Source organism: Berghia stephanieae, chromosome 8 (assembly GCF_034508935.2).
Source record: "Berghia stephanieae isolate SIO BIC M18660-M18661 chromosome 8, UCSD_Bste_1.3, whole genome shotgun sequence".
NCBI lineage: Eukaryota > Metazoa > Mollusca > Gastropoda > Nudibranchia > Aeolidiidae > Berghia > Berghia stephanieae.
The window spans coordinates 801,193-809,348 of NC_088367.1; the positions used below are offsets into that span (position 1 = coordinate 801,193).

An 8,156-nucleotide genomic window follows, 5' to 3' on the forward strand; every position below is an offset into this window, starting at 1 on the left:
TTAGCTAAAACACCCCCTACCCCCTTTTATTTTCTTTATTTTTGTGCCAAGCAAAGCAATGCGAAGTTACTCTCGATCACATGACGTGATTCGTATGACTATGACTATGACACTGTCATTGACAGTACTGCCAAAACAACTGTCAACACATGAAAATGGCGGCAGCTGTGCTGTTTCAAATTCGTCAGAGAACACTGATTCAACGGGAGAGGGTGTTTCGGGTCAGACTTAATCCCATCGATTCGTTTAACGACGATGAAATATACGAACATTTCCGTTTTCATCGTGAACACATTTTTATAATTTGTTATCTTGTAAAAGACGACCTTGATCGTCTTCTCTGGAGGAAAGGTTAGTATCTGTATTCATTTTAATTTTAATTCTAATCTCATACTAGACTAATCTTTAAAGAGAAGTTTTCTTATATTCTCATGCATCCAACCCTAAATCGGTGCGGGCAAGACTTCTTCTTCTTCTTCTCCTTCATCTTCACACCTCCTCGTCCTTCTTCATCAACATCATCATGTTCATCTTCTTCTGCCACTTCTTCCTCCTCCTCTTCTTCTTCTCAACTGAACTAGTCAAACTAAGTGTTAGTGTTGGTAGATTTCTCTAATCATCACACACAAACCACTATGACTGTTACTGGTATGACATGGAATGGAAATTTTTTCACCGCTCTCTGGCACTATTGAATTTTGCATTCCCTTAACCAATTTTCGAGCTCTTGTCGGAGATTATTTTCACTGTAATTGTAATATTTTTGAAAGGGAACATTTTTCATTAGCAAAACCAGTTTAGAATTGAAGAAAAAAAAATTGTACAGTTGGACTGACAAATTGCTGAGGAGAATCAATCTTTAAAATAGGATTTTTCACTCGAGGCGATGGGGCAGCGTGGCTCAGCAGTATGGTCTTTGCTTTGTATCCAAAAGGTAATTAGTTTGATCACCCGTTGTACTGTGCGGCCTTGAGCAATCCATCTCGTCCTAGTTCCATTTGCGGCACTGCACTGCGGCTGATGTCTGGGTTATTCCAGTGTTCCCTTGGAATAGACGCTAAAGACAGACAAATTTCCCCATTGGATGAAAAAAGGGAATGTTATCTTTATATGCATATATGCTGGTCTGACATCCGAATGCAATATGGGCCTCGTTTAACATTGTTGCACTGGACATTATTTTGTGTAATTTTTTGAGATTTTCATTATAACAATGAGCTCATGATGTATTGGGTTATCAGACCTGCAAATTAGTGCACGTTGCCTTAAGGCTTAAGGAAAATTAGTTTATTTCATCCCAGCTTAAATGATGAGATTTACCGTTATAATATTATAATAAATGCGAGAGTAAAATACAAACTATGACACTATTTCAATACGAAGCAGAAATCAGAGCCATTCGAAACATTACAAGAAATACAAACAAAAAAAGAAAAGAAAAATATCGGATCGGAAGGTCCTGGGTTCGAGCCTCGTGCTCGGCGCATAGTTGAGTCCTTGGAAAAGACTCTTTACTCACATTCTCTCACCGTACTCAGGTGTAAAATGAGTACCTGGCCGTTAACAGTGTTGTCTTTGTCCGAAAAATTGTAATATCGCCTGACAGGCGTCATGTCCTGTCCTACATGTTAAATGTTGCTGTTGACCAGGGAACTGTTGTAAAGCGCTTTGAGCACATTTAATGGATATTGCGCTATATAAAGCTCAATTTAATTTAGTATGAATCAAGTAAAAATCCTCTCTTGCGGTTATACCAAAGCTGTTAAAAAATCGTAATATGTTGTTTCAAAACTTGTGTCGTGTTTTTAAAATTTCACTTCAAATACACATTACAAAGATGTTGTCGACGGTCAATTTAAATAAAGTATTTCACTGGATAGACTTTAAAAAGTGAAAGTAATACATTCGAGTACAGTTTCCTTGAACTTGAACTCATTCGAATATCCCAAATTTTTTCATTATTATTTTTAGTTGTCATTCCATTCCTTACTTGAACTAATTTCACCTAGCCAATGTAAAAAAGGATTTGATTAATTCAAGGTTTTATTTTAATGCGCCCTGTTATTTCGACCACCGAAAATTTACTGTTACATTGACAGTTACGTTTGTGTACAATATGATACACATGCATACACACAGGCACTCACACACTCCATTGTCATTTCGCATAATTGACACCTCTCTTACTTATTCTTATCACTTCGCCATTCATTCTAATTTCAATGCCACATGCCATGATTTGCTACTAGTTGGCTACGTCATTAAATGAATGATGTGATACAGGAACCTCCCAATAAAGTAAATAATAATTATAAATTTCCCTTTAATAGTCCTCATGCGGAAATTTGTCTTAGGGTTTATTCAATGGGAATACTGGAATAACTCCGGTGTCACCAACAGCACAGCGCTGCAAATTGAGCTAGGGAGAGATGGCTTGTTGATGGCCACATGCCATGGTGTATATTCGAACTAGGTATCTTTTGGGTACGAAGCAAAGACCATACTGGTGAGGCACAAGCGTCAAGTACAATGACATTTTTTTAAAAATTATTAAAATTTAGCTTTACATAGCGCAATATCCACTAAATGTGCTCAAAGCGCTTTACAAGGGGACACTGGTCAACAGCAACATTTAACATGTAGGACGAGACAAGCGCCTGTTAGGCGATATTACAATTTTTCGGACAAAGGCACCTCTGCTAACAGCCAGGTACTCATTTTACACATGAGTACAGTGAGAGAATGTGAGTAAAGAGCCTTTTCCAAGGACTCAACTATGTGCCGAGCGCGAGGCTCGAACCCAGGACCTTCCGATCCGAAAGCGAGTGTCATACCACTAGACCACATCTGCACAAAGACATCATGCTGAAAGTAATCGCATCAAATAGTTCTTCCTTCACTCCTTCAGAGCTGCAAGGCTGGTGTAGCGGGAGTTTATCTATGTTTCTTTAGTGTGAAACAGACAATAGTAATTGCTTGCTACCCCTTGGATAGGACACAGGTTTATTGTAAAGAACTTTCCACCAGATCTAACAAATACAGATTACCCACCCCATCATTCCTGGGTGGTCAGTGGGGTCAAATAAAAATCTCTACTTTGCCCTTAGCATGTAAAGCGAATACCCTAATAATTGAGCTAGAGGGACCAACTTCGCATCAAAGACCTGTTTAGATATCCTTAAATATTTGAAATGAAAAAAAAAATAATTTAATGAATAGCAGTCCTTCAGAGGCATGAAGCCCAAGGAGCCAGGGTTTATCCCGGTTTCTATGGCATGAAACAGACAATAACAATTGCTTGCTACCCTTTGAATAGGAAGGTAGTCTATCACAAAGTACTTTCATGAGATCTGACAGACTTAGCTACAGAAGCACAACCCCTCCGACTATCACTATCTCCCCCCCCCCCCCCCCCCCCCCCTTTCTACCACTTACATTACATCAGAAAAAGGGGCAAGTTGGAACAATGCAATGGTTTATTCCTCTGTTCCCCTCTCCTCTGCCTCCATCCATTCTAACCCCACTACTGGCAGTCACTACCACTACTAAATGCTCTTCAAAACTTGTAATAGTAAAGCACCATCCCAGTGATAAGAAAAGACATCATCAGGCTTCACATAAAAGCTCATTACCCAATCAGTTTTCATCAGGCACAGTTACTCAATCAGTCAGTTGTCACACATCATTCGCTTTATTAGGCATAGGACTATCAACATATTGATCAGTCAGTCACTTGCCTCCCACCCACTAGCCTTTTGTTGAGTCGTCATGGTATGTTACACAAAGTACATGGTTGTTAAAAGGTCACCCAATGACTATTACTCCCCCACCCTCATCCCATCTCCATTCCCTGACGCCTGGGTTATTCCATTCTTCCCTTGGAACAGACCCTGAGACACATTTCTCCTATGGGATGAATAAAAGGAATTTTATTATTTTATAAGAGGCCATTGTGCGCGAGCTGTACTGTACGTAAGTTGACTACACTTCCTGATTTAGATTTTATTGCAGGTTTTAATATATGCAAAAATTTTCCTTCTCCCATTTTTAGGTCGTCTCTGATGCAATTTTATAAGTTACAAACTTGGTTCCTAAGTGGCCTGGTTCAGTGCATGATGCAAATTTTTTAGGAAATCTGGGCTATTCTTTGCATTTGAGGATCCACATCGCAGGGCTTTGGATGGTGTGATCCTTGGAGACAGTCGTTATATGTTAAGAAATTGGCTAATGACCCCAATACCAAAACCCCCAAAATAGAGGAGAAGAGGCATTTAACACCGCCCATCGTATCACAAAATGCACGATTGAAAGGTAAGTTTTACCAATCATATAATCCCACCCTCCAGGAAACAATAACATTTTGATAATTTTTGAAATTTAATATTTCAGGTTTATTTTTATATCCACTTTAACAATACAATTTGCAAATGATCAATGAAAATAAAAGAAAATTAACCAAAAAAATAGTTGTAATCATACTGTCATTGTCATGCTAGTATAAACATTACATTTTTTTTTTTTTTGAAGAACTCAGATTAACCATTATATGTAATTCTTTCCCTTCTAATTGTAATTAAATGACTGAGAAAAAAATAAATAAATAAATAAATAAAGAGAGAGAGAGAGAGAGAGAGAGAGAGAGAGAGAGAGAGAGAGAGAGAGAGAGAGAGAGAGAGAGAGAGAGAGGAGAGAGAGAGAGAGAGAGAGAGAGAGGAGAGGTCCATTTAATTTTAATTGGTTTTAAGTGTACATGTACAAGTACAAGCAATTATTGTCATTTCAACAGAGTCATTGGAGTGGTTAAAAGAAGATGGAATTGTCTCCATGACGAGCTCAGAATGACGCCTGACAGAGCCTGCAAGGTTATTTATGTGTTTTTGGCTCCACAACTTTGCTGTTGATGCTGGCCTACCCATGGAAGAAAACAACCGTAATGATGATGATGATGACAGCAATCATAACTTTTCTCCTATTGGGACTCGGGAAGGAGCATCTGAACAGAACGTCTTGCTGCTGGCAAGGCAGCCAGGCTGACTTTGATTAATAGTGCTTTTAGAAATATCGTTGAACCTCTCTAATCAGGAAATAAATATAATCATTAATGTAGTACATCACTCTGCAAGTATACTGTGTGCAGTATTCTTGTTGTGATGAGCTACATAAATGTCATACTGTTTTAATTATTGTTCCAGCTGGTCATATGGAAACACATTTCTATATCATATAACTACAAGTCGCCTATCAGGCATCTAGTACTCTTTGACTATCCCATTTTACTCCTTTTTACTGGCGCTGATGTGTTGCAAGTGCTGTAAAACCCTTAAAAACAAAAACAAACCTGTTTGGCAGGAAGTATTAAAGTGCATTCACTGTAATTTTTTCTGGAATGGGTCTGATGTAAATTGGAAAACTGAACAAGAATTCTCATGCCTGAGTCGGTTATCAAACAGAAAACAAAGGGGCATTAAAATTTTCTTTTTTTAAGGTCATCAAAATCCTGAGTTGAGCAATCAAATTTTAACTGCCCTATTGTCATAAGACAATTACATATTGTAAGACCTTTTGTATAAATCATTATACCAGCCGCTTAGCCAAAGCCCAGGATAGTCCCAAGTCACATTTGTGATAAGGGTCTTAAATCGCCATGCCACTGTACAAGTTTGTGACAATAGGCCAAAATAACAATCTGTATTTATTCCAGAGGATTTGTTCTACCAATAACATAAGGAACAATGCAGTGTATGCGATTTTAAGTAAATTTTAACAAAAACATATCAGCTCTATCAAAAGTACAGATTGAGATAAATACAGGACTAAAACCCCTCTAAATAACAATTAGAAAATCTCAAGAACCATTTTTTAAAAATGGTTTAAGGCAATTCATAAGACAGGTTTTAACTGCGATTTTCTAAGATACTATGAGGCCAATTTTTTCTACACTATGGACAAATGTATTGCAACATGTCTCCATGGATTGCTTTAAACCATTTTTAAAATTGACTCAAAATACATGTGATTGAATTAATATTCAAATTCAAGACATTAGAAACCAATTGGGTCATGGATAGAAACTAAATTATGATGTCATTTGTGAACGCTCCCAGCTGTGATTTTCATACATGAATTAATTTCCTATAACTGTCATCTGCATTTTTTGCAGCCGCAAATCAGGGCGATCCGCAAATTTCCCAAAATTGGCAAATCGTGGCAAATTTTGGGAAAATTGGCAAATCGCGTGGCAAATTTTGGGGGAAAAAAAGAAGCGAAAACAAAATAACGAAAAAGAAAGTGCGAAACTTGAGAAATGTTGCAGCTTTGCCTGGGCCCAAACCAAGGGAAGCTACTCTCTACGGATAATGATCTCATGCTCGCAGTGTATCTGCATACACTGCAATTCCCAATTTTTGTGATATTCCTCAGCATGAGTCTGATACTGGAATTATACATCTGACCCTATTTTGGAAGTCTGAGGCAGATTATGTTCTAGCTCTCGCTGCATTGGCGTCCCGGTATGCCTTCTCAACATGCTCGTCAGCTGATGTGGAGCGAAGTTTTTCTCTTTACAATCTTGTCTTGTCTTCCAGAAGGCGTAGACTCACAGAAAACAACATCAAAGGACTAGTTTTCCTTTACTACAATAAGTTTATCGATGCCTCTTTTTTTGAGTAGTAAAAGAAAACTAGGCCTTTGATGAGTCTGACTGAAAGTGTACGTTTGTTTGTGTGTATGTGTGTGTGATTGTCTAAAAGTTTGGGCGCATAAATCGCTTTACATTGTGTAAATTAATAAATGTAGCCTCCTTAAATGTAATAAATTGTCTTTTATAAATTTTTTTTTCTGTATCGCGTGTTAATTTTTACTGAAACGCTTAGTTCTCCTCGGCAAATTTTTTGGCAAATTTTGGTCTTTTTGGCAAATTTCTTGGCAAATTTTGGGGGGTTTTTTGGGCAAATTTTAGGTCCCAATTTGGCAAAAAATGCAGATGACAGCTATAATATCAAGACATATAAAAAGAATAATTTAATTATAAGTAGTGTAATAATTAATATGCCTCATCTTAAATTTCATGTATTCAATTCTTATGGTATTTTGTTCAACAATGGAGTTGGGTTTTTTTTATAATGGAGTATTTCCGACTGCAGCCATTGATCCACTAATGGATTGTCAGTGATCTGTCATCTCCTCTTGGGGCCAGCTTGTCGTAATCTTTGGCTGATGCCATCTGAGGCATTCCACTCCTCTGGTGTATGGGGAAGAGTTTCTATTGTCAAATCATCTACTACAACTACTGACTCCACCACAGAGCAATCAACAAAACTGATTTCATTAATCTCACTCATATCCATCTGTCTGGCTAGTGTTGAAGCTGTGGAGGAAAAAAAATCTTTAGAACATCTTTTTCACTGCATTGAAACAAAACATGATTATATCTGTGAATTATGAAACTGGCCACATTATGAAATCAAGTGGTGCTGAAATCAAAAACGTCATTTCATTTTGAAACTTCTCTGATCCCACATAGTCTTCAGGTCAAAGTCAGAATTTGGAATGATAAAAACTTTTGAACAATGTTATCTCCTTAAGCAACATGAAATGCTGGCCATTTAATTGAGATGATTTTAGAACCACATCCCACTTTTTAAACAAATCCTTATAAACTGTTTGTCAGTGCTTAAAAGTGTTAATATAAATATATTTGAGAAAACAATGGACTCAGCAACAGTATGCATTTTTGTTTTATTTCCTTGTAAATCATCTTTTTGTTTGAGTATTTTTCTCTAAGGGGGAACCAGTATTTTTTTTTACATATGTAATATGTGATAAGTAAGCATTTGAGTGTGTTCCTCTTAATGGGGACCTGTGCTTGTGCCTGGACGACACTTTTAGGTGACTTCAAACTAAGTCCACCGATGGCATGCTCTTGGAATCTACATCCATTCCATATAAGAACCATTCCCTTTTTGTTTTACTTATTAGTGCTTTGAATTGTTAATCTAGAATTGCTTGACTATCCATTTGCATCCTTTTTACTGGTGCTGAAATGACCTAAACATGTCGCAAGCAATTAAAAACAGAAGAGGATTTATAATTCTAGAACATTTTGTTCCTTTTTACTGGCACTGATATGACCTTAATGTGTTGCAAGCGCCGTAAAA

At 37.3% G+C, this 8,156-nt stretch overlaps 1 long non-coding RNA gene across 1 annotated transcript; it reads left to right on the forward strand.

Annotated features, from left to right (window-relative positions):
- Positions 1 to 309: 309 nt before the first annotated feature.
- LOC144977989 (uncharacterized) lies at positions 310 to 7,708 on the forward strand. The gene is made up of 3 exons (XR_013646447.1): positions 310 to 351; positions 4,052 to 4,311; positions 4,787 to 7,708. It is a non-coding gene; the product is annotated as an uncharacterized LOC144977989 (long non-coding RNA).
- The last annotated feature ends 448 nt before the right edge of the window (positions 7,709 to 8,156 follow it).